Here is a 26,649-nt window from a genome sequence, read left to right on the forward strand (position 1 = left end):
TTGATTCTTCTTAAAAGTTATGTCATTATAATTTGATAGCTTTGTCGTAGTTTATATCATTTTTATTTGTTCTTTCAAATTCATTAGAAGATTTAAGCGACAAACTAGACCAACGATCAAACTGGGACGACTCTACAAATCAATGGCAATATCAAAGTTACAAAAGAGGAGTTTGGCAGTTCATGAAGTTGATGAGAGTGATAGTGTTATTAGTAGCGATGCTTCTACTAAAAACTACTACTGCTTCAAAGGCGATCAGGCTACCATTAAATTGATGAGAGCTTGTGTGCATGCATGTAAAATATTGAATAATGAATATTATGTAGCAAACCGAGAAAAAATAAGTTATATACAATTTACGCGGCTGAGGTTCTCTTTAATAAATTATTCTCTCATGTATCCAAAATAACAATTTGATCGTTACAGAGAAATGAGTTTATTGGGGTCTCACTACATCGACATAGTAAGAGATAACAGGTTGTTTTGTAGAATTCTTTTAGTTTGACGATATATTCTCAATACTTATGAAAAAAATCTAGATTATGGCTTAGCATGTCTCATTAGACAATAGCATTATGCCTATCCGTTGGGAACTTAAGAGATGGAAATTCCTTAAGTATAGTGGTATAGAAATGTTAAAATCTCGACTCAAATAGAACATGTTTAAAATTCTCTTCTAATGAGCAGTTATATGTATATGTCAAAAGATTTTTCAAAATTGATTGAAGTTTAGATAAAGAGAAGATTCAAAATCCAGAATCTAATATCCTCTCCTCAAGGGTTAAACGTTTGAACTAAACTATTAATGAAGATGAATAGTGTTTTAGTAATTTCTTTCACTAGTATCTTAATTCAATCTGATAAAATATGAACTTATTTTAGTAATTTATACAGGTATAAGCTTCATAAAATTGATGCAGTAGGCATATATTCATTTTAAATTATTTATTCATAAACATACGTTTGTCCCATATTACACTTGTACAGAGACATCTAGATCATAAATCAAATTCAGCATTAACAAATGTGAATGTTAACCAAAAATTGCTGGAGTTGCTATCGTTCTTAGTACATATTATTATGATTCAAAATTCAAAGTCTAATGTAAACAAATAGACTACAATTGACAACCGCGTAAAGCAAGTAATGTTTCAACTAATTGCAGATTGTTTTCTAGTGTTTTTAATTGTTAAATACATTAAGTTATTTTGTTGTGTTGCAATCTGAGTCTAATTTCACCAATAAGAACTAATTTATCACACACATAAAATATATTTTTTATTGTGTCATCTGTCCAAGTTGAATAGATTACATCTACGTTGAACTCCGAAATAAAAAGACTCACTGTACTAGGATTATCAACAATACATAAGAAATACAATCTGATCTACGATCATACGAAGACAGAAATCAGACTTAACACTCTAACCCCTTTCACTTAACTCACTAGACCCTAGAGCCTACTCTAGCCCTTGAAGGAAACGCAACCCTCAATCTAACTACTGCCCAAATTACAGAGAGATCAACCAATAGAACAAGCCCTAACCCGATTTTTACAACAACCCAAACGCACTAACAGAGAAGAAAGAACCCACATGATTTTTTCCCAAGTATTTGCCGTCTTTTATACCTTGACTATCAGCCAAATGAGAACCACACGATCTGTCTTGAACCAAACGTCCAGGATTAATCTGCCCAACTAATGTGAAACGACACGGTAGGCTTCATATTTCTTTCAGTTTGTAATATTTTACATAAAAATATAATTAATCAAGTCGTAAGTACAGGAATAAATAATGAACATTAATTTTAAGCTGACTTTGACCATTTTAAGTTACCTGCGTAGACTTAAAGTTTGACTATGTCGAGATTTTACTATAAATACTCTTAGCGTTTTGCTCAATTGAAACCCATCAAATGTTCTCAATTACTCAGCGTGATCGATGAGCAATTCGAAAGAAGCAAGAAGAATTTCTTCATTTGCTCAAGCTAAGAAACATACATCTCTCTGCGTCCATAATAAGTTCGAAGATAATATGAGTGGGTAAGTTGATTTGCTTGTCAATAGTCTTGATCATTTCTTTAGTGTGGCTAAAAACTTCCCGTGGCTCAACATAATTTCTAATTTATCATATCAGGAAACTAGGGGGTGCTGTGGAAATGATCCACAAATCAAAGAGGGAAGTAGTCAAATTAATAATGCAGTCTTAGATGCATCAGCTCCACCAGAAGACAATCCGGGAAGTCCTCCAGAAACCAATTCTTACCAGTGCTGTAGAAGATAATAAAAAGAATAATATAGAAGCCTCAGTGCACAATCACCTTCAACCGACAAGGGAAGCCCTCCAGAAACCAATTCTTCACCCAATGCTGTAGAAGATAATAACAAGAATATATAGAAGCCTCAGTTGCACAATCACCTTCAACCGACAAGGGACGTCCCCCAGAAACCAATTCTTCCCCCAATGCTGTGGAAGATAATAACAAGAATAATAAATAGAAGCCTTAGGTGCAAAATCACCTCAACGACAAGGGAAGTCCCCCAGAAAACAATAAAGATAAGAAAAGAAAAGTTAATGCTTCTATTATGGCGATGCTAATTTATCAAAACGTGGAAAAAAGAAGTAGTAGTCATCCTCTTAATAAGTGTTTAGTAACAGCCATATATAGCTTTGACTAATGATATTGTTGCTGAAGAATAAATTATATTAAGTAGATTCTTCCACCAACGGTATATACTACGTACTGCCGGCTGGGGCAATCTACTGATATTGATAGTGTGATAAGTCTAGTTAGTTCATTTTAAAGTTTCCATTTTCTTCGTTTTCTTGTTTTTATTGTTAGAAAGTGATTCTTGTACTCTTTTTTATGTTGGAAAATGAATTAAGCTAGTTGAGTGGTTAATGTTAAAATCTTTTTCATACTGCATCATCTTCTACTGCTCGCATGACTAACTTCCATTGAATTTGCATATTTATATGCCTGAAGATTTTTTAGGGACTGTCTGTAATGTTGAGTGAAATGAGAATGTTGATTTGACAGAAAAAGTTAGAGGAATTATTTTGAACCCCACAACCTAGTTGACATAAACAGGTCTCTCTCTGTTAGCTTTTTTCAATTATCGTGGCTCTCCGGGTAGCTTCATCATGCTAAACGCGCCAAGCTTCAACTCCCCCATTCAATCCACACCACATCCAAAAAAGGCAAAAATGGATCATGCATCTGAATTAAAAGCTTTCATGGTCAAAGTATCCCAAAGATGGCACGGAAAGGAGTCAAGCATGCAAAGGACGTTTCAACTAATTATCGATTATTTGCAGTGGCTATCATAGTCTCTAGTGTGAATAATGAACACTCTAATCTGACTTTGACCATTTAAAATAACCTGGGAGACTTAAGCCAAAGAATATGTAGTCAATCTAATAGAGGTCTACTTAATATATATGAACTATACATATTAATAAGTTGTTCTTTCACACTGGTAAGGTGTACAGTTGCTATCAGTCTCTAGTAAAAAAACGTAAAATTTGAACAAATTAAGGACCTACTATGATATAGCCAAATAATGAATTGACAACCGCGTAAAGCATGCAATGTTTCAGCTAATTATCGATTGTTTGGTTATGTTTTTCATAACAAAACATCAATGTTAACATCATTAAGTAATAAGTAGAGGAATTAATTAATCATGAAAATTTAATCTAACTTTGAGCATTTAACATTACCTGCGTATAAATACTCTATGCTTTTGGCTCAATTTGAAACATCAAACTCTCTCTTAATACCAAGATTGATTGAGCAATTTAAAAGGAGCTATAAACTTCTTCATTTAATTTCCTCAACGCTCAAAATAATTGGTAGATTTTCAGTAGTTAGTTTCAAGCTAAGAAATTAATTTGAAGCCCAGATAACCAGTATGTTGAATTTCTCATCAAGTTTTATATAATAATTATTTTTTTAGCATATATATTTTATCAGTATGATAGAAACGAATTCCTATGCAAATATTTTCTTTTTCATTTTCTTGTTCATTAGAAAAGGGAGAAATGATCCACAAATCAATGTAGAAAACCCTCACAGCACACCAACGGTCAAGAGTATCAATGCTAATATTGAATTGAATGTTGCAGAAGAAGAAGACAATATAAGCAATGGTAACATCTTGAATGTTGTCACCATAGCACCCCTAGCAGCGCTAACTTTGGCGATGCGGATCGATGAGGGAAGTCCTCCAAAAATCAATGATTCACCGACAACCGACATTGGAAACCCCAATAACCAATCCTGCACTCGACGCATACTCCAACAACTACCCAAAAGAAACACCAACTCATCATCCTCTAACTGTTACTTTGATTAATAATAATGTTGCAGAAGAAACAATTACGTGTGTGGTCCAGTCAACCATAGTGGTGGGCTAGAGAGCTGGTAGATTAATATCTCTCATCATGGAATCTGATTGATAAATCTACTAGTGTCATTTTTAATTTCCCATGTTAGTTGTCTTGTACTTTTATCATTTGTTTTGGCTTGGTGAGAAATTATGCTGATATGAATGTACTCTTTAATTTGGAAATTAAAATTAAGTGGTGTGAGTGTTAAAAGTTAAAATCTCTTTTTTCTCATACTGGATCATTCTTTCATTATTATGACTAGCTTTTCATTGAATTAAGCATATTTTTTATGACAATATCTCAAATCCAAAACCAAACCCCCTCAACTATCAACAATTTGAGACATCATGCAAGCACCATCGTTCTGTTAATTCTGCAGCTAATAGATCAATCATATTAGTTAATTAAATGTAGCATTATTGGGGTATCGATTGTGTTGAATGTGCAGCACTTGGATGAGCAAGATCCCATCTACTTACAGCGATGACAACAAAAACTGTTGGATTTATTTGGGTTGGGTTTACCCCTTCATTGTTAGATTTGGTAAAACCATTGGGTTTATATGGGTATAGAGTGGGTTCAGATAACCCACATTCACACTAATTTAATTTAAATGGGAAGTGATTTTAGCTCCATCTAATTGATCTTCACATCCCTTAATTAAGTATACCTTTTCTATAATTAAAATAAAATCTCTTAAATCCTATTTAATACAAAAAATAACCTTCTAAGCTTAATTAGTTTATTTTCTCAATTTCAAACTTAATTAGGTTTTCTTTTTATACCCTTTTCCCCAATCAAACTTAATTAGTTCATTTCTTTAACCTTTTTTCTACAATTTCCAATTTCAACTTAAGTTTTCTTCTTCAGATTCAGATTCATTCCGTTTTGTAATTACTTTTCCATAATTTTAATATATATATCACAAACAAACAATATTTAAATAAAACAAAGGTTTTAATGATTATGAAAATTCATGATTAAGTTATGAAAATTTAGGGTTAGGGTTTATGTAAGATTAAATGTTAAAAAAAAAAAAAAAAAAAAAGAGTATAAGTGTATTAGAAATTATTGCTATTCTAGTAATTTAAATTAAGGTAATTTTATTAAAACGAAAAATAATTTAAAAAGTGGGGACACTTCCCTTTTCAATAAATTATAATTATTATAATTATGGGTATGTTTATTCAAAAATGTTCCTTGTTTCCGATCTATACAAACAATGGGCTGATCTTGGCCCAATCAAAGTTTTACCAGTTTCTAGGGCTAAAAAATAGAAGTCATGCATTTTCCAGTAATAATTTCATGGTTAGATAAGAATTAGGTTTATGATCATTCCAATATTTCTGTTATTGCCAAACATGCCCGGCAATGGTGGTCAATTAAAATTTGATGCCTACGACCAAAGTATGTATATTTTCCGATGATAGTTTTAATCATTGAATAAATATTTTGTTGTTATTCTAAATCTATCGACCAGTGGATTTGATCATCATTAGGATCTGATAAGTCTAGTTAGTTCATTTTACTTCCTTTTATGTTAGAAAGTAGATTCTTGTACACTTTATGTGTTAGAAATTAGGAACTAACCTGGTTTGGGTGTTAATGTTAAAATCTTTTTCTTTACTACAATATTTCTTCTTGCTGCATGACTAACTTTCCATTGAATTATGCATATTTTTATGCCTGAAGATTTTTTTACGACTATAATGGTGAGTGAAATGAGAATGTTTGGTTTGACAGAAAAAGAAGAAAAAAGTGAGAGAATATATAAAAAATAGAGAATATTTTGAACCCAGAACAACCTAATTGACATAAATAGGTCTTCTCTATGTTTGCTTTATTCAATAAGAGTATATTACACTATAACTTCTTCTCACAAACTTCTCTCACAACCCTGACGTGACAGCTCGTAATTGGTTAGTTACAATTTATCAGTTGAGACTTAAGTGAGACCCATTACAAGCTTACCAATTACAAGCTGCCACGTTGGGGTTGTAAGAGGAAGTTTGTGGAGAAGAGGTTGTGGGTTATATTTTACTTTTTTCAATTACCAGCGCCTTGGGTAGCTTCATCATTGCTAAACACACAAGCTTCAACTTGCCCACTCAATCCTCACTATCATCCCAAAAATGGGATCGTGGTATTAATTTAGTATATTCTAGGATTTATTAATAATCCCAGAATATATTATATAATATATAATATATGATTCTATAATATATATTTCACTATTATGTGTATATTTAAGATTATATTTTCTAAACTATGTGACTACACTTTCCTATATGGGACGTTTTATTGTAACATTTCATTCAATTCAATATGCTTATCTTTACATTTTTTTCATGGGATCAGACCGACAATTTCATCCTATGCCCTTGAACTTGGAAACTGACAATTTCCTCCTGTCTCTCAAGTTGCTTCCTTTTCTTATCAACTACCACCCTCAATGTTGCACTCTTCCAAAGTCAACCCTGTGAGCTCCAACCTCTAACACAGCAAGCGTCAACTCCTGGTGAGTCGTCTCTTCCTTCCTATTGATCATGACACTTCCTGTCATTCAAAACGTGAGCTGTCTTTTTTCGATCGCGACCTTCCTGGGTTCCATTCCAACCAAGCCACTCACTGCTTTCTCCGTCTCTTGGCAAGTGACTTGTTTCACCTCACGAGTTTCATTTGTCAGTCAATCAAATTTTTCATTGCCACCCTAAAACTTTGAGAAGTTACACCCGCCCCCCAAAATTTGAGAAGTTACACTCGCCACCCCCAAACTTTGAGAGGGACACTCGCACCCTTGGTGATCACCATGGCTGATTCAAATTCACTACAGCTATTGTGTCTACTACACTTACCAGTTTCAACGTCCTCTTTACCCAAACGACATCATCGATAACCAATCACTGATCCTATTGTGTCTCCATCTCTCTCCATGAGCAGCTTCCTTTTCCCACCACCAGACTTCTCTCACCATGACGCCAGTCCCACTTCCCCAAAGTCTTTCCTCAAATGTCAGTTATTACTTCTACCACCATTGTTTCATCTCAGGTGATAATTCCTTCTACAATTGGTTCTCTTCCCTCAGACACTTTGTCACTTGCATCCTGCCCCTCTATTAACATTGGCAGCTACTTCTCCACCCGTATCGTGTGTGACAAGTATTGTGCTTGGAAGTTTCAACTCCTGATGTCTTTGCCGTTCATAACCTACAATCCCGATCATAGGCAATGGGCATCCTCCAACACCTTTTCTTTAGACGGTACTACCAACCCAACTTACTCTTATTGGTTGAGAGTTGATCGCTTGGTCCTGAGTTGGATCAAATACATTATTTCGTTCCATTGTCCAGTCTTTGTATTACCATGCACTACCATTACTGAAGCATGCCCCTTCCTTGATATACAACTAAATCTACTCTTCAAAGTTCATCTTCAGTCTATTGTGACAAGTTGCAAACTCTTAGAGACTACCTATCAAACAATGGTTGATTTTCTTATGAAGCCAACTCCGTGTCTGACTCTCTTGTTGCAGCTGACTTCCAATTCCAAATTCGACTTAGTTAAGTATGTATGGATGACTTAGGTCTTGAGTACATAGGGATTCATCACCTTTATGCATCTCCGACCTCTACCACATTTGATGACTTGTATGATCTCCTGGTTAGGAAGAACAACACCAACAGAAGCACTTGAGTTTGTGACATAGGCTATGGCTATGGTTGCTACTCACAAACTTGTCACAATCATCAAGGTCCTTTGACTCTTCTTCCAATACCGTGCAACTTGATCTCGTAATCATGGTAAATCGTAAATGTGGTGTGTGGTGCAGTTCTCTCCTTAGGGTGCCGATCCTATCCTCAATAACCACCTCGTCCTGTTTCAGCCTCTCTTGTTGCCTACTCCAACAAATGTTTTTCATTAGGGTGCTTGTCAAATTGTGACAAACATGAAGACATTGCTCACGTTTGTCCTAGCATATAAATTTTGCGTCTGTAGATATCGTTACCACGCCCTTTGCCGCCATGTCCATGCGTGATCCCTTTGACCAATTGGGTTCTTGATTTGAAAGCCAGACACACTTGACACCATTATCACTGCTATGTCCTATTCTCAGCCTCATAATGGTACATCTTCCATTGTTTTAGGAATGGTTAGTCTCTATCTATTACTTATAAGGGTTATGTGTGGTCTATTAGAATCCTTGATTCCGTATTATATCTGAGTTTGTGTGGTTCCATCACTACGCAAAAATTTTTGCCCATTCATAAATTACATTAGATACTGATTCGATTTGTCTTGCTATCATTGGTCTTGTGTGATTAAGTCAAAACGGAAGGGTCGAATTCTTTTCTCTGGTCGCAACAGTAATGGACTTTATCAGCTAACGTCTTTACTTCTCACTAATATTCCTCTATTTGGTGTCATCTGATGTTTGGAATCGTCATCTCTGACACCCTTTCTCCGTTGTGCTCAAGATATACTATACTTACCTCCGTGTCTAATCCCATTCACGGTTACAGGATCTCTCTGCTTTGTGTCTCATGTGTTCCTCTGGTAAAGGTTGTTGTCTTCCCTTAAAAGTGAACATACAAAACACTTGGGCTTTCCTTGAGCTTCTTCATCTTTATGTTTGGAGTGTTCCTGTCTCATCTTTGCTCCTTAAATATTACCTATCCATTATGGACTTTAGTTGGTTTACTTGGTTATTTCCATGTTTAAGAAATCTAACGTTACCGTAATTATTCAAAATTGTCAACTACTAGTAGAAAAATTACATTCGTGTCCCATTAAATTTATCATTCTGATGGTGGTGGTGAGTTTTATAATAAGTCATTTCGTTCTGTTCTTGAGTTTGACAGTATTGCCCATCAACTGCCAAGCTCTTACACCCTACCCAAAATGGTGTCGTTGAGGGGAAACATCGAGACATAGTGGAGAAAAGACGTTGTCTTTTATTAAAGCTAACTTGCCACCACCCCTTTGGGTGGAGGCATTTTCACTACTGTTTTCTGATTAATAGGTTACCGACACCATTACGCCAGAATCGGTGTCCCTTTGAAGCATTTTTTCGGCGTCCTACTAACTATGGCTTCTTGCAGACTTTGACAAAGCTTGTTATCTCTTTGCTTACTCCGATAGGTGCACACAAACTAGCCCCACGTTTGCTCTCTGCATTTTCCTAGGGTACAACTTGTTGCATCGTGGGTATGGTTGCCTCCATATACCCTCAACCGTGTTTACATTTCTCGCCATGCGGCGTTTCATGAGACGACATTTCCTAGTGTATGCTACTATGCCACTTCATCGACGCTCTTTTGGACTTCCGTACCTGTTAGTTCCATCCACAGTTGTCTAGCTTTCGATATTTTTGGTTTTGGTCTTGATTCCTTTGCTTCAGTCGCTTAGACACTGTCATCCTTGGTCACTCTTGGTCACTCTGGTCACCTCCACTGATTCGGGGAACTGTCCATTGGAGGATGGACATCCAGTAATACCAGGAAAGAGGTTGTCCATCCATGTGAAACGAAGAACAAATTAGTCGCTGTTTAGATGGCACATCAATGGTTATCGAAAAATTATTTCGCCTTACATGTCTATCTCGCCAAATTGGAACCAAAAAATCGCGACAAGATGAATCAGAATAGGTTGAAAGACGTCGCTACTGCAAACTTAAATTTAGTCCCTTGATCATCCAAAGTACGTGTTCCATCCACCATGGATAAGGAATGAGAGCATCAATGATAGGGTTTGAGATATGATCTGTTTATATGAAGAACAGAGACCTCTAAGAACAAGAGACAAAGAGATTAATTAACAAAATTCCTCATTCCTCACCACGATCTAGATTTAGGCTATTATTTAGCCTTACACTGACTCCAAATGACTCCCAAAAGGATTCTAATTCCTATTCCAATCACATAATAGAGTAATTATAATTCCTATTCTAAAAGATACCCTAATTACAAGATATTCTAATTGCCTAATTCTACTTAATGCACCCTTTTCGGATATCTCCCCAATCATCCTAGAACCGGGTTCCTAACAGAAAATGAAGAAAGCAGTGAGAGAATTATATAAAAATAGAGAATTTTTTTGAACCCACAACAACCTAGTTGTCATAAATAGGTCTTCTCTCTGTTTGCTATTTTCAATTATCCTGGCTCTCTTGGGTAGCTTCATGAGGCTAAACGCGCCAAGCTTCAACTCCCCCATTCAATCCACACCACCATCCCAAAAATGGGATCATGCATCTTAATTAAAAGTTTTCGTGGAGTAATTTTTTTTCCTTCTTTATTTTCTTTCAATGTTTTATCTTCACCACACGTCAACCTAGGCATATATATGTATATATTTTCTAATACGTACGTACATACTTGCAGAGGCCAAGGTCGGTGAACACAGGGAGTATTTATTTAAGTATCAAAGTTAATCGAAAAAGTTTATAATTAATTAATTTCTTGATCATCATTTTATCTTTCGTTTTGTTTAAATAGAATTTTTTTAGATTTATTTTTTGTCCTTCTGAGCAAGAAAATGTCAGGACAAAGGCAAAGCAAAACTTCATGAAGGCTTAAAATCAATCGCTTAAGGTTGACAAATTGTATTACTACTCTTAAGTATCATATTTTTTTGCAAAATAAAGGATTTAGAATTCTTTTTAATTATAGTAAAAGTATAAGAAAAAGAAATCCTAGCCTTAAAATGATATAATCAATAAAAGATAATCTATTATAAAAACAATTATTTTCGAAAGGCTTCCTGTTGCTATCATACATACTCTGTTCTCTAGTGTGGTATAATTCAAAGTTAACTGCAAAGGACGTTTCAACTAATTATCGATTGTTTGTAGTGGCTATCATAGTCGCTAGTGTGAATAATGAACACTTTAATCTTACTTTGACCATTTAAAATTACCTGGGAGACTTGAGCCAAAGATTCTAGTCAATATAATACAGGTCTATTTAATTATATAAATATTAATTAAGTTTTTCTTTCACAGCTTGTAAGGTTACAGTTGCTATCAGTCTCTAGTAAAAAACGTAAAATTTGAACAAATTAATGACCTACCATATGTAGCCAAATAATGAATTGACAACCGACGTAAAGCATGCAATGTTTCAACTAATTATCGATTGTTTGGTTATGTTTTTCATAAACAAAAAACAATGTTAACTAATTAAGCAATAAGTAGAGGAATTAATAATGAAAATTTTAAGCTGACTTTGAGCATTTAAAATTACCTGCGTAGACTTGAGTGTGACTAATTAATATTCTCCAACATTTTGCGTATAAATACTCTATGCTTTTTGCTCAATTTGAAGCCCATCAAACTCTCCTCTTTAACTGCTCAAGATTGATTGAGCAATTTAAAAGGAGCTATAACTTCTTCATTATTTGCTCAATATGGCTCTAATTGGTAGATTCAGTTCTTTAAAGCCAAGAAATATTCACCTCGCCGTGTCCATTAATTTTGAAGCCCTTTTAAACCAAAAAAATACGACATCGTAAGTTGAATTTTATAATCAAGTTCTTGATGTTTAATTTCTTTTAGCATATATATTTTATCAGTATGATAAAAATTAATTTCTTTTGCATATGTTTTTCTTTTTCATTCTTCTTGTCATCAGAAAAGGGGGCAGTGATCCACAAATCAATGGAGACAATCCTTGCAGCGCACTGGCAATCAAGAGTATCAATGCTAATGTTAACTTGAATGTTGCAGAAGAAGAAGATAATATAAGTAATGGTAACATCTTGAATGTTGCAGAGAAAGATAATAACACTATAGCACTCTTAGCGACTGCGATCGACGAGGGAAGTCCTCCAGAAACCAATGATTTACTCGATACGAATAACACTACTACACAATCAAATCCACCAACAACCGACACTGGAGAACCTCCAATAACTAATCCTGCACCCGATGCTGTTACTTCATCAACAACGAGCCAAAAGAACACCAACTCATCATCCTCTTAACTATTTAGCTTTTATTAATAACTAATGTTGCAGAAGAATAAATTATCGTGTGTGTGTGTGTCCAGTCAGCCATAGTGATGGGCTAGCTAGCTGGTAGATTTAATATTCCTCATCATGGAATCTGATCGATAAATCTACTTAGTTCATTTTTAATTTCCCATGTTCTTGTTTCTGTTCTTTTATCATTTGTTTTTGTTTGGTGAGAATTTATGTTGATTCTGAATGTCCTCTTTTTATAATTTGGAAATTATGAATTAAGTTGGTGTGAGTGTTAAAAGTTAAAATCTTTTTTCTTATACTGGATCATCTTCTTGCATTGTTATGACTAGCTTTTCATTGAATTAAGCATATCTTTTATGACCATATCTCAAATCCAAAGCCAAACCCTTCAACTATCAACAATTTGAGACATCATGCAAGCACCATCGTTCCATTAATTCTGCAGCTAACGGATCAATCATATATTAATTAAATCAAATGTAGCCTTATTGGGGTATCGGATCTGTTGAATGTGCGGCACTTGGATTGAGCAAGATCCCATCTACTTATAGGGATGACAACAAAACCTGTTGGATTTATTTGGGTTGGGTTTAGTCCTCCCATTTAGATTGGTTAAATTTGGTAAACCCATTGGGTATAGAGTGGGTGTGGATAACCCACATACACACTAATTTAATTTTCCAATGGGAAGTGATTTTCAGCCTCCATCTAATTGATCTTTACCAACCATGGTTAAGTATACATCTTCTATAATTAAAAAAAAAAAAAAAAGGCTCTTTAAACCCTATTTAATACCAAAAATAATCTTCTAAGCTTTATTTATTTATTTTTCCTCAATTTCAAACTTAATTAGGTTTTTTGTTTTACACCATTTCCCCAAATCAAACTTAATTAGTTTTTCTCTTTACACCTTGTTTTTTTTCCCCAAATTTTCTAATTTCAACTTATTTTCTCTTTTTCAAATTCAAATTCGTCCCGTTTTGTAATTACTTTTTCCATAGTTTTAATATTATATATTCATCGAACAAACAAATATTTAAAATAAGACAATATATTTTAATGATTATAAAATTTAAGATTATGTTATGAAAATTTAGGGTTAGGGTTTATGTAAGATTAAATGTTAAAAATTAAAACAAAAATTTATATCAAAGTATGATCGTATTTTGAAATTATAGTGTTATTTCTAGTAATTTAAAGTAAGATTAAATTTGTGAAAACAAAAAAAAAAAAATTTAAAAGTGGGGAGTGAAGACCAAGTAGGTAGGGGCTAAACATCACTTCCCTTTCCAAATAATTCCTAATTATTATAATTATCGGGTACGTGACGGGTATACTAAAAAAATGTTCCTTAGTTTCCGATCTATGCAACAATGTGCCGCTCTTGGCCCAATCAAAGTTTTGCCAGCTTCCTGCGGCCAATATATAGAAGTCATGCACTTTTCAAAGTAGTTGATTAGTTTCATGGTTAGATAGAGAATTAGGTTCTGATCATTTCAATATTTGTGTTGTCGCCAAGCATGCTCGGGCAGTGGTGACCAAGCAAAACTTTGATCGCCTATGGCCAAAGTATGTATCTTTTTCCGATGATAGTTTATTCGTCGAATAAATCTTTTCTTGTTTTCTGATAAATCTACCAAGCTGGTGGTTTTGATCATAATAATGGATCTGATAAGTTCAGTTGGTTCATTTTAAAATTTCCCCTTTTCTTGTTTTCTTGTTTTTATTGTTATAAAGTTGATTCTTGTACTCCTTTATATGTTGGAAATCATGAACTAAGCTGGTTCGAGTGTCAATGTTAAAATCTTTTTCTTATACTGCATTATCTTCTTCTTGCTCGCATGACTATCTTTCCATTGAATTATGCATATTTTATATGCCTGAAGATCTTTTTTAGGACTATAATGAATAATGATGAGTGAAATGGGAGTGTTTGGCTTGACAGAAAATGAAGAAAAAGTAAGAGAATTATATAAAAACAGAGAATTATTTTGAACCCACAACAACCTAGTTGACATAAACAGGTCTTCTCTTTGTTTGCTGTTATCAATTATCATGGCTCTTTTGCAGGGCCGTCTCTAGAACATTTGTGACCCTAGGCAGGAGTTATTTTGAGGCCCTCTAATAATATAAGCATGTATTAAAAAAATTATTTTTATTTTATTTTATTTTATTTTTGCCTTTTGAGATGAAAAATCACTAGGAGAGGTGGATAGCAATCGGCAGGCTAACAAGGTTAGGTTGGTGGGGGGTTTTGGAGAGTAGATGTTAGAGAAGTGATAGGTGGTGAAATTGGTGATTTTCAATGCCAAGATTGATAAGAAAATGCTTGAGAAGTCACGGGTCAAAAGTTATCGATGGTCGGCGATTGGCAGAGTAAACGGATAAGGTATATAGGGGTTTTGGTGAGAGGGCTGAGGGGAGGAAGATGGTGGTGTTGGGGAAGGCCAACAATATCGAGTACATGCCAAAAAGGCTGGAACTGGTTGTCGTGTAGTGGAGTTGGGTTGCTAGATTCATCAAAAATTTGTCAAATCGAGGGCTATCAAAGTTGGGAAATGATAAAATGATGATTGCGGTCAATTTTGGTGAGAAAATCGATCGGAACCAAAATTGACCGAAATTAACTCCAAACCACTGGCGGCAGAAGAGGGTTGGAGATGATTTATGTGAATGTCAAATTTAGGGATTGAATTGGGAGTGAGTAATTTGAGATATGTAAATGACTATTTTAGTCTTTCATTGTTAAAAGAGATTCAATGTGTTAATTTAGGGGTATAAACTATAATATATAAAACTAGAGGTACAAACTTGCTATTTTGTTAAACTTTGGGTAGAAATATATGTAAAAAGTTTATAATAAATTTAGGCTTTTTTGGCTTTTTTTTTTAGGGCCCTTTGGCTTAGATAAGAAATTATAAACTATTTTCATTTTTGTAAGATATTCAAAAAAAAAAAAATTATAAAAAATTTGGGCCCCCATTTTTTTGGGGCCCTAGGCAGGTGCCTCACCTGCCTACCCCTTAAGCCGGCCCTGCTCTTTTGGGTAACTTCCTCATGCTTAACGCACCAATATTTGCAGAGTCTGATAATGTTTTAGATTTATTTTTTGTCCTCTGAGCAAGAAAATGTAGTACAAACTCAAGACAAAGGCAAAACTAATCGATCAAGGTTAACAATTTGCATTACTACTCTTTAAGTATCTTATGTTTTGCAAAATAAACGACAAAAAATACTATATTATAAAATTTAATTGCTGGTTACAATTTGTTAGTTTCTGAAAATTTTGATTGTTAGCTCTTGTCAAGTAAAGAAGAAGGCAAGAGAAAGTCGAGAACTTTCTTGAGTTTAGAACTAATACATAATTCACTCAACTCAATGTTGTTTTACAAATTGTTTTTATATAATGAACAGAATGTTGAGATGGCAATTCATGTGAAAACCTAATCTCATCCGTTCAATAAAGGAAACAACAAACACAAATCTAATTATTTTTTATCATTGGATTGACTGAAATACTTTAAGCTGCTTTGTTGAAGAAAAGCTGCTTCTACGGACTTTCATTCTTAATCTCTTCGGCTTGCATTTGTCTTCGTATTGTGTTATCAAAACTATGCCATTTCTAACTTCTTAAACTAACAGCACTTAACAGTTCTTAAACTCCTGATGCCGTTAACTTCTTATATACTTCAACACAATTATTCAATTATTTTCGAAAGGCTTGCAGTTGCTATCATACTCTCTTGTATGGTATAATTCAAAGTCAACTGTAAAAGATGGCTACCGAGTCAAGCATGCAAAAGACGTTTCAACTAATTGTCGATTGTTTGTCAGTGTTTTATAAATAATAAATTAAGTACAGTGAAATTTTTAATAAGAATAAAATATTGGTTACATGAATAATGAACAATCTAAGTTGACTTTGACCATTTACAATTACCCGGGAAGATTTATGTAAGGAAGAAAAGAGAGAGAGAAAGAGGCAATCATGAATTTCAACGGTTGGATTTGACTCTTTGTATGCCTCTTTGTAAGGCTAGTATTACTCTTATGTAAGTTTTACTTGGGTTTCATTTTTTTAATATAATTAATGAAGAGTTCTAGTTAATTATTGTTGATGTTTGATTTGACACCAACGACTCGCAAGTATAAAGTGTTAAGTTGTTCTTAGAAATTATACGTGATATGATTATTCAAGAGTCAGGACAAAGTTAAACAATATTATCAAATGCAAAGATACAATAATAAATGAGAAAGATGATTTTTATAGTGGTTCTGATGCTTAAAGCGAATCCTACATCTATTGTTTATTTTATATATGAGAGTTTTATAAGAGGTTGCGTGTAGCAAAACAGCAAGCAAAGTTACAATAACTGAGTATTCAAAGATAATATCAAGTCAGTCTATTTTTCGTAGGTTATCTTTGCTATTGATTGTTATGAAAGTAAAGATCCCGAAAATGAGGGAGGGAGTCCTCTATTTACAGTAGCTGAATTCAATGTAATGACTACAAATCTGCAAGTGGGTAGGTGTCGTTCAAGTCCTTCCTTGCTTCCCATGGGTTGATAACTTAGGAAATATCCTCAAATTATCTAGGGCTTAGACAGATGTGCGGTCCTCATTCACTCATAGACAAAACTTGAATCTGTTAGGTTGGTGATAGTCGTATTCTCTGTATCTTGGGGCAACGTGGCAGATTCTGGATTGCACAAAGCCTTCCTAAACTCTGATTGGTGCTTGTTGATGTAAGCTTACGTTAGCCCTGATTTTTTAGGTATAACAGAAGCTCCCAATTCTTAAGGTTCAAGAATTAGATCTTGAGAACTTCATGATTATGCCATGACCTAACTTGTCTCTAGAAATGCCCGCTCGAGCTAACAGTTGAGAATAGTCACATCGTTGCAGACAACATGAGGTTGACTGCTTGATCTGACCAACGAACTGAGTGTAGGTCGTGACATGGATTTTGAGAGTTACACAAGCGACCTGTCGTGACCATTCTCAAAGGCCCAACGACACGAGTTTGATCTTGTCCAGTGCTATTAAAATGTGCTTTGGACTCTAGTTATCATTCACGACCTGAAAACACTTAGAACAATTTGCTGTCGAAAACCAAAAACCATCTCGTTCGGTGCTCGGGTATGACATGTTGAACAAATGTCTTATTTGAACAACCTGTTCAGATGTTATCCGTTGTGCTTGACAGTTGGCTTGGTCAATAAAATAAGCCTTATCTGACAGATGTGTCTCTACGCAATAAGTGTCAGCCATGAGCATTAAATGCAAGTCATGCTGAAATGACATTCTCTTTTAAAGCATTAAATGCAGATGAAGGCGCATTTAATGTTGAGGAGATAATCACATCGGTGCTTGGCAATTTCGATAAAGAAATGTGCCAGTTGATTTTCATGAAAGGTGGGGGTTACTCCTCGCATGGATTGGTGACACATGGTCGCAATCAATAGTTAGAAGCGCGTTCCCGCCCAAACATCGTTTATAAAAGAAACCAAACGTCGCCTTCAACCCTATAAACCCTACGTCCACCTTAAGTTTTTCAGAGAACTCAAATTTTTTAGAGAGAAAACATCATTTTCAAGCTCAAAAAATCATTTCATCCTCTTTCTAGTTAATACGCACTCAACGCTACGACAGAACATCCGTTCCTAGCAACCAAGAGGTAAAGAATTTCTTCCTTTTTCTCTTTTTTCCATTCCTATCAAAAGCTTAATTTTTACAGTAATGGTGGTCATGGGCGTCTAGTGGGCTTAGATGATGAACACTCTAGGGTAGTGTTTAAAAGAAACACTTTTAAGAGTTAAAACTTAGGGCATAGATCTTTAGAAAATTATTCTTAAGAGTTTTTAGGGTTTTGACAGCCATAGAGGAGAAACCAAGGTTCTTTCTCTTCCGAGTCATCGTAAGAGGTACATTTTTTTAGGGTTTAAGTCACTCCCACGTGTCATGCCTTTACAAACTCAAAAGGCAATGGACATCCCTGAGACAAGAACAACTGGAGAGGGAAGCTTGCAACTGTCGGGCACCTCAACAGGTCTCGGAAAGGTGATACGATCTACCATCACAAAGGAAGAGATTCAGAGAGCGATAGACCAGTATGCAATCAACGTGGACGTGTATCGGTATAGGTCGCACACTGCTCAGGATCCTCACGAGGGGATGGTCGTGATCTCAGAAGTGATCTTCACATGCGGAGTGATGATACCCCTCCACCCCTACATCAGGTCGATCCTCGACCACTTCTAGGTCATGCCATTGCAGCTGACGCCAAATGTGTATATGATAGTAGTCGTTATATATATTGCATTTGGCGAGAACAACCTCGACGAGCCAACGGCGCAAGAGCTCACTTATGCCTATTATTTAAAGAAGAGTAAAGACAAAGATTTGTACTACCTTTCCAAGCGATCAACGATTGAAGGAGAGATATTTGGTTACCCTAGCAATATAGGGGCTTATGAAACCAAATATTTTTTCTTCCAGTACGATGGAATCTGTAAATCTAAAAAACCAAGTAGATTTTCCTTTTAATTTCCATATCAATCATCTTTTAAGTTTAACCTCTCCTTAAATATATTAAGCTAATGAACTCTTTGCTTCATTGCAGGAAACAAAACGAACAGGTTATTGGTGCTAATTGATAGAAGCCGCATCGAAGCATTTGGTTGACTGTTTGACCTAAGTCGCAACGCGAAGAGGCTCGTGACCACTGTAAGTTTTTGAAAGTATGGATTTTTCACCCCTGATGCATACTTAGACGGTTTAGCTCGTAAGTATTTTTCATATAGAAAAACCCAAGTCTTTTTAACAAAAGTAGACTCTTTTTGCTGATGCGTTCGTATGCCATGTAGCAGCCATGCCATCGAAGATTACAAAGATGTATAAGAAGTCTGCGAGGTTCACATTCCCCAGACTAAATCCAATCGGAACAGCTGGAGCGACCTCCAGCGGTGTCCCTATTACGAGGACACAAACTGGTATAGAAAGGAAACCACCTGCGTAGCGACATGAAGAAGCTCCCCAGCCCGCTGCTGCTCACCTGTTAAAGAAGAAATCTACAGCCTCAAAGATGAGGAAGAGGAAAACACTATCAATCGAAGAAGAAATCGAATCAAAATCAGAAGGCTTTGGGATACTGTCAAGTTGATTACTGCCCTATTGACCTCTTTCTTCGAAGGCTACCCCACAAGGCACTCTAGGAACTTCACAAATAGGCGAGGGCACCTCGATAGTAGGCGAAGTCGTGGCCACTCAAAGGGAACCCGCACGAACAACGAATCGAAAAGGTGCCTGCCATAAGGAGGTATGACCAATCTGTGTTGGACCTCTAAAGGCAAATGCCAAACCACTTAAGGTCGGTGGTTTTCACCCTTTTAGAATGCCAACTGGCATCTACCTTTGAGAGGTACGTGGCCTCTCGACCTGCTAACCTGGTGGCCATTGCATTACGGATGCAAAGTCAGGTAAGATGACTCGTTCTCTTCGAGAACTCTTTCATGTAAGTCGATCCTTAAGTTTTTTTTTTTAAGAAAAAACTAACTCTTTATTCCTTTCTTTATAGTCTTTCCTCACTCTGAATGTGGCTCATAATAAGATGAAGATCAACACATCTAGCAAGTTCCATGAAATGAAGGAGGAGATTGCCAAGTTGAAACAATATCTTACAACTTCAAACAAAGCTGCAAATGTTGCCCACGTTCAGGCGAACGTGTACCTAACAGAAAGGAACTTTGTTCTGTGAGCAGTAGATTTTTAGAAGGTCGAGCTCCAGAAAAAGGATGACGACAACAATAGCAAGACTCACTAAGGAGTTGGGCCAAAGAGAAAATGAGCTTCAAGAGAGCTTAGAACGCGAAAAGGTGGTAGAAAAGACTCAAGTTTAGTTATGGGAAAACTCAAAAAAATAGAAAAAAGCGAGCCAGACAGATCTTGAGCTGACTCATGGGCGAATCATTTCGTTGTCCGAGCAAATGAAGCAACTACACCTCAAGGTGGAAAGGAAAGTTGCTCATTAGGGAGTGCAAACTATTCATAGCTTGCGGCCAAACAATCCTAACTTGGATATTTCTAACCTCTTTGAAGAGTATCAAGTCACTCTTGCTTCACTAATGTCGACCGAAGAGTAAGAAGAAGAAGAATCTGCCTTAGAAGATGATCAGCAAGAAACAGAAGTCCCTGAAAATCAAACAAACGACCTAAAGGTCGATGATCAACCAAATGACCTAGAAGTCTGTGAGTTTTGACAAGAATCGAAGAAAAAACTTAGGTAAATTGAAGAGAAGATTTGATTCAATAACAGTGTGTAAAAGCTACTGTTTCTCAGCTCACTTTACTCTTTTATATGTGAAAGAGAAAGAGTGAGTTGAGTTTACAATTACGTTTAAACTGAAGCAGGTGTAGTTAAAACTACACCGTTTCTGTACAGTTTCACACAAGCCCTCATACGTTTGACAATTATCAAACAACACCCAGTTTGTACTATATTCTAACATTCCCCCTTAAACTGATCTGGAGTAATGTTCTGGGTATCCTGCTTTCCATCTTCTGCTAATTCTTATCAGCTTACATTTCTCTGACTTTTCATTCTAACTTTCTTCCTTAAACCAATCTGGAATAAAACAATCAATAAACTTGCATTTGCTGCAGTTCTGCATTCACCTCATCAATATTTTCCTCAAGAACAATCTTCAAGAACTATAACAGCCAGATTACATTCCCAGAAATTTCTACATTTTGTAGAATCTTCAGCAGCTGCAACACTTACATTCCACAGTAGATTACTGCAACACTTACAACGGCCAGATCCCAGAAATTTCTACATTTAGCAGAACCTTCAGCAGCTGCAACACTCACAGCAGCCAGATTATATTCCCAGAAATTTCATCAGAACATTCATTACATTTAGCAGAACCTTCAGCAGCTGCAACACTTACAACAGCCCACTGAATTCAACTACAAACCACACATGAATTCCAGATTGCTCCAAATTTCATTTTCTCAGCAAATACACATCAACTACAAACCACATTATTCTCCCAGCAACAATACTGAATTTCAACTGCAAACCACAACATTCATTACATTTAGCAGAACCTTCAGCAGCTGCAACACTTACAACAGCCCACTGAATTCAACTACAAACCACACATTAATTCCAGATTGCTCCAAATTTCATTTTCTCAGCAAATACACATCAACTACAAACTACATTATTCTCCCAGCAACAATACTGAATTTCAACTGCAAACCACATATGAGTTCCATACTGCTCCAGAATTCATTTTAACCACAAATGAATTTCAGGTTGCTCCAGATTTCATTTTTACAGCAAAAACACATCAACTATAAACCACATTATTCTCCCAGCAACAATACTGAATTTCTACTGCAAATCACATATGAGTTCCATACTGCTCCAGATTGTAGTTCACAGTAAAACACATCAGACAGAGTTTCAGCTACTTGATTCCACTGCCTATAATCACCAAAACAACCAGTCATCAGTATCAAACAGAACAAAGCACACATCATCATCAAACAGAATTTAGAATTTCAGATTCTTGATTCCACTGCCTCTTGACTGATAACATTCAGTTTACTTCTTAATTCAATGAACTGAGTAACAGATAGTGCTTTCGTCAGTAAGTCAGCAATCTGCAGTTTGGAAGGCACATATTGGATAGTTAACTTTTTTGCAAGTACTTGTTCTCTAACATAATGAGCATCTATCTCTATATGCTTAGTTCTAGCATGAAATACTGGATTGGCTGCCAAGGCTGCAGCACTGATATTATCACACCAAATGACAGGTGTGACTGGAATGGATAATCCTAATTCTACAAACATGCTTTGTAGCCATGCAATTTCCGTGGCTGTTTGAGCCAGAGCTTATAACTCGCCCTCAGTTGATGAAAGAGCAACAACCTTTTGTTTTCTAGAGCTCCATTGAATTAGGTTTGGCCCCATATAGACACAACATCCACGTGTTGACCTCTGTCTTCCAGTTCTGCCCCAATCCGCATCAGCATAGCATTCTATAGTTAAAGTGCTTGCTGCCTTAAATGCAGTCCATAGTTCAAGGTACCTAAGTACTCAGAATTCTCTTACATGCTTGCCATTGAAGATCTGTGGAGCTTGCAAAACTGACTTAGTTTGTTGACTGGAAACTAATATCAGGCCGTGTAAGTGTCAAATATTGCAAGGCACCTACTGTACTCCTGTACAAACTTGGATCAGCAAAAACAATCACTATCAGTGGAATGTAACTTGGTTCCTACTGCCATTGGAGTTGTACACGCATGACAATCCATCATTCTTGTTTTAGACAGCAGATCAACACATATTTCCTCTATTTCAAATGAATTCCAGCGTACCTCGTAATGCTTCCAGTCCCAAAAATATGACAAAGATCCAAGTGTTTTAAGGAAAATTCAGCATTTAAATCTTCCATAAGCGGAGTGATGAAGGAGTTATTTGACCCTGTTAAAGGATATCTCTACATACACAAGCACATAGGTTAGATGAAAATTCTGTTTGAACACAAATAAACTACTATCAGAAACTAAATTCTGAAACCCTTTGCTCAGTAGAGCTGTTTTCAGCTTGTCAAACCATGCTCTTGGAGCTTGCTTGAGTCCTATAGAGCTTTATGCAGCTTGCATACATAGGTTGACTTAGTAGGATCCTCAAACCAAAAGGTTGTTGCATGTAGACTTCTTCATTCAAGGTTCCATTTAGAAACCATTGTTGACATCCACTTGTTGAATGTCCCACCCTTTAGTAACGGCTAAGGTGATATTATTCTAATAGTGGAGGCTTTAACTACTGGACTAAAGGTTTCAAAATAATCAAGCCCAGGAGTTTGTTGAAAACCCTTGGCAACAAGCCGAGCTTTGTATTTTGGAGAGAACCATCAGAATTGAACTTGGTCCGAAATACCCATTTGTTTCCTACAACATTTTTATCTAAGGAGCAGGAACTAAAGTCCAGGTTTCATTTTTAAGCGGGCATCAAACTCACTCTTCATTGCATGTTTCCACTCAGACTGTTCAGTGCTTCAAGAACAGTGTGAGGTTCAGGTATTACACACTGGTTGCTGAACTAATACTTTGAGAATGACATGCAGTTTCTGATAAATTTTCAGAGTGATCAGACTGAGAACCAGTGGCTGGATTTTGTGACAAGGCAGCATGGAAATCGTGACTGTGGTGGTTATTAAGGCTGCAGAATTTTTAGAACTAGAACCTGAAATTCCAGTAGTTGGTAGGTGTCACCAGTAACCAGAAGCTGCTGTTTTTGGTGAGTTAACATGGGATGTGTGTTGTAGCTACAGTCTGTCAGTGTGCAATTTTGCAGGAACCTTGGATGTAGTGAGATCAACCTCAAGTGAGCATATAGGAAAAGAAAAAAGGATGGTATAGTAGGAGAGTAGAGACTGATGTATATAGGGAGGAAGCAGATTTGTTAACATTATGTTGATTCATCATTGAAGAGATCTGTTTGAGGTGTTTGGGAAGATGATAAGCTATTCGTGGGAGAAACAGTTTGTGGGAGAATAAACCTATGTGGAATTGCAGAATTAATGTCCATTGTTGTGCCATTTTTGAACTGTTTGTCAGAACTAGTTACTGCAGAGGGATCCTTCAGTGTGCTTTGTATCCAAACTGTTAGGAAGCTGTATGGAAAAGAGATATAGGCAGGATATTTGTCAAGAAGAGTTGTAGGATCATTGGTTTGTTGTTGAGAATTTGAGTAACATTTATCTAAAAGGAAACTCTTGTTCATTAAAATTGACACTAGGAGTGATAACGATTTTTCCATCCGTTTAGACATTGTAACCTTTATGGATGAGACTATATCCTACAAAGACACACTTAGTTGAGTGAAAACTGAACTTATGACGATAAAAACTCTAAGAAAGGAAAACAAGAACACCCAAACACCTTTAGGTTTCATAGACCGAGCTTTATTAACAATTTTTCATAGGAGAGATATTATCTAAAACTGGAGTAGGCAATCTATTAATCAAGAAAACAGCAGTTTCAAAAGACATCCACCAAAATTGAAGAGGCATAGATGCATGTGCAAGTAATGTCAGCCCTGTTTCAACTATATGTCGATGTTTTCTCTCACAACGTCCATTTTGCTGATGAACATGAGAGCATGAGTGTCTAAATTGAATTCCTAACTCTGTAAGATAAGAATGATGCATGAATTCTCCACCTTGATTAGAATGAAGGCATTTTAACTTAGTATAAACTGTCTTTCAGCCAAATGTGAAACTTAATGAAAATGGACTTAACCTCAGCTTTAGTTCTAAGCGGAAATAACCAAGTATATCTACTATAATCATCTAAAACTGATATATACCTAAATCCTTCAGACGATGTTAGGGTGCGACCCCAACTCACTATGGACAATTTCCAAGGGACTAAAGCTTTAGTATGTGAGATAGGAAAACTATGTTATGCATTTTTCCCAGTGTGACATGCATCACAAAAAGAAGTAAAATTGCTATCATAATCAGATTTGACTTTTGCAAATTTACAGTATTTGGGCAGTGAAGACAGAATTCTATGCATAACACTAAAGTGAGATGTCCTAACCTTCTATGCCATGTTAAATGATGCTGAATATTTTTGTTATTGTTAAAATGAGATCAGAATCATCACAACTTTCAGCAATATTGGTTGACTTAGAAGTAGAAATATCAGTAATCACATCAGTCACACCAGAAGTATCAGTCTGAATTATAGGTAAATCAACACAAGAATTTTCAGAATAGTCACTTTTATTATAGTAACATAGTACTTTGTACAGGAAACATGTATTAGAATGATCAAAAGTGGTAAGAGTAACATTTGGACTAGAATATAACAGTCTGAGTACTACAACTATCCTGACTACCCAACCTTGAACCATTATGACAGTGTTTTTACAGTGAAACTTAACTATTTGAGTCAGGGTGAGGAAAAGCAGATGATAAAGTGGAAGCAGGTTTTGGATGGGAGATGGACTGGGAATATGCAGCTGATACAGTCCACCTTTAAGATCCCCTTGCAGTAACGTTGCTCTGGTTAACTGATCCTTGACAACACAACAATCAGCATTAAACTCAATAATCACTTATTGTCCTTAGTGAACCTAGAAATACTAAGCAGTTTTTGGTTATTTTAGGAACACACAAGATATTTTTAAGGTATAGGCATTCAGAATGAAACAGGCTAGGCAAAGATTGTTACCAGTATGAGTGATATTCAGGTGCTCACCATTTCCCACTTGAAGTTGACTCACACCACCATATTCCTTGCTAAGTTGCAGCTGACTAAGACTGAAGCTACATGATCAGTTGCTCCAGAATCCATGTACCATGTGGATCATAGAAGTGAATTGAGTGGCATAAACGGGCTGAGAATGTGACTGGACCAGTAGAAACAGCACATAAAAGCTTGTTGTGACCTGAGTTAGCAGACTGTTGGCTAGGTGGTCCAAAAACTTGTTCTTGTGAGTGACCACTGTAATCAGTATTAAAACCAGTGTGACTAGGATGAGGGCTATACTGTTGTTGATCAGTGGGAGACAATTGCTTTGAAGCAAAGGCTGAAGTAGGTGAGTACTGGACAGTGTTTGGATTCGTAGGTGAGTACTGGACAGTGTTTGGATTGTTGTTTGTGTTGTGTGGTTGATAGGAGAGTGAATTAGGAAACTGTGGATGTCCAGACATATAATTCTGGTGCATATTACCATTATACGCAGAGTTGAATCTGTGGTAGCACTGAGCAGCTGAGTGACCTGCTTTGTTCCAGACTTGGCAGATTAGTCTATTTCTGTTATAACCACGGCCTCTGCCTTTTCCATACTGAACATAACCAGGTCCTTTAGGATTAAAATTGGAAGTGCGGTTATAGGGAAAATGGCTAGTAGATAAGTGGTTTGATGGCAGTGGATATGTTTGTTGGACGTGAGGATTCCCTAAGGAGTTTTGAGATGGAATAGAATTAGAGTTCCCAGCAGCAACTCCATGATTTTTGTCACTGGTCAATCCAGAGTGTCCACTTCCACCTCCAATATTATTTATAGTTGCAATGTGAGTTGAACTATTATATAGATCAACTGAATTGAACTTGTCTAACCTAACTTCATTTTTTTGAAGCAAAAATTGTGCTTCTTGAAGCGTTATTGAGTCTATTTTTGATTCAAGCCTAGACGTAAGATTTACCACCACAGGATCATATTCAGGTCCTAATCCATCCAGAACATAT

The sequence above is a fragment of the Pistacia vera genome, unplaced genomic scaffold (genome assembly GCF_008641045.1).
Source record: "Pistacia vera cultivar Batoury unplaced genomic scaffold, PisVer_v2 Contig732, whole genome shotgun sequence".
Lineage (NCBI taxonomy): Eukaryota > Viridiplantae > Streptophyta > Magnoliopsida > Sapindales > Anacardiaceae > Pistacia > Pistacia vera.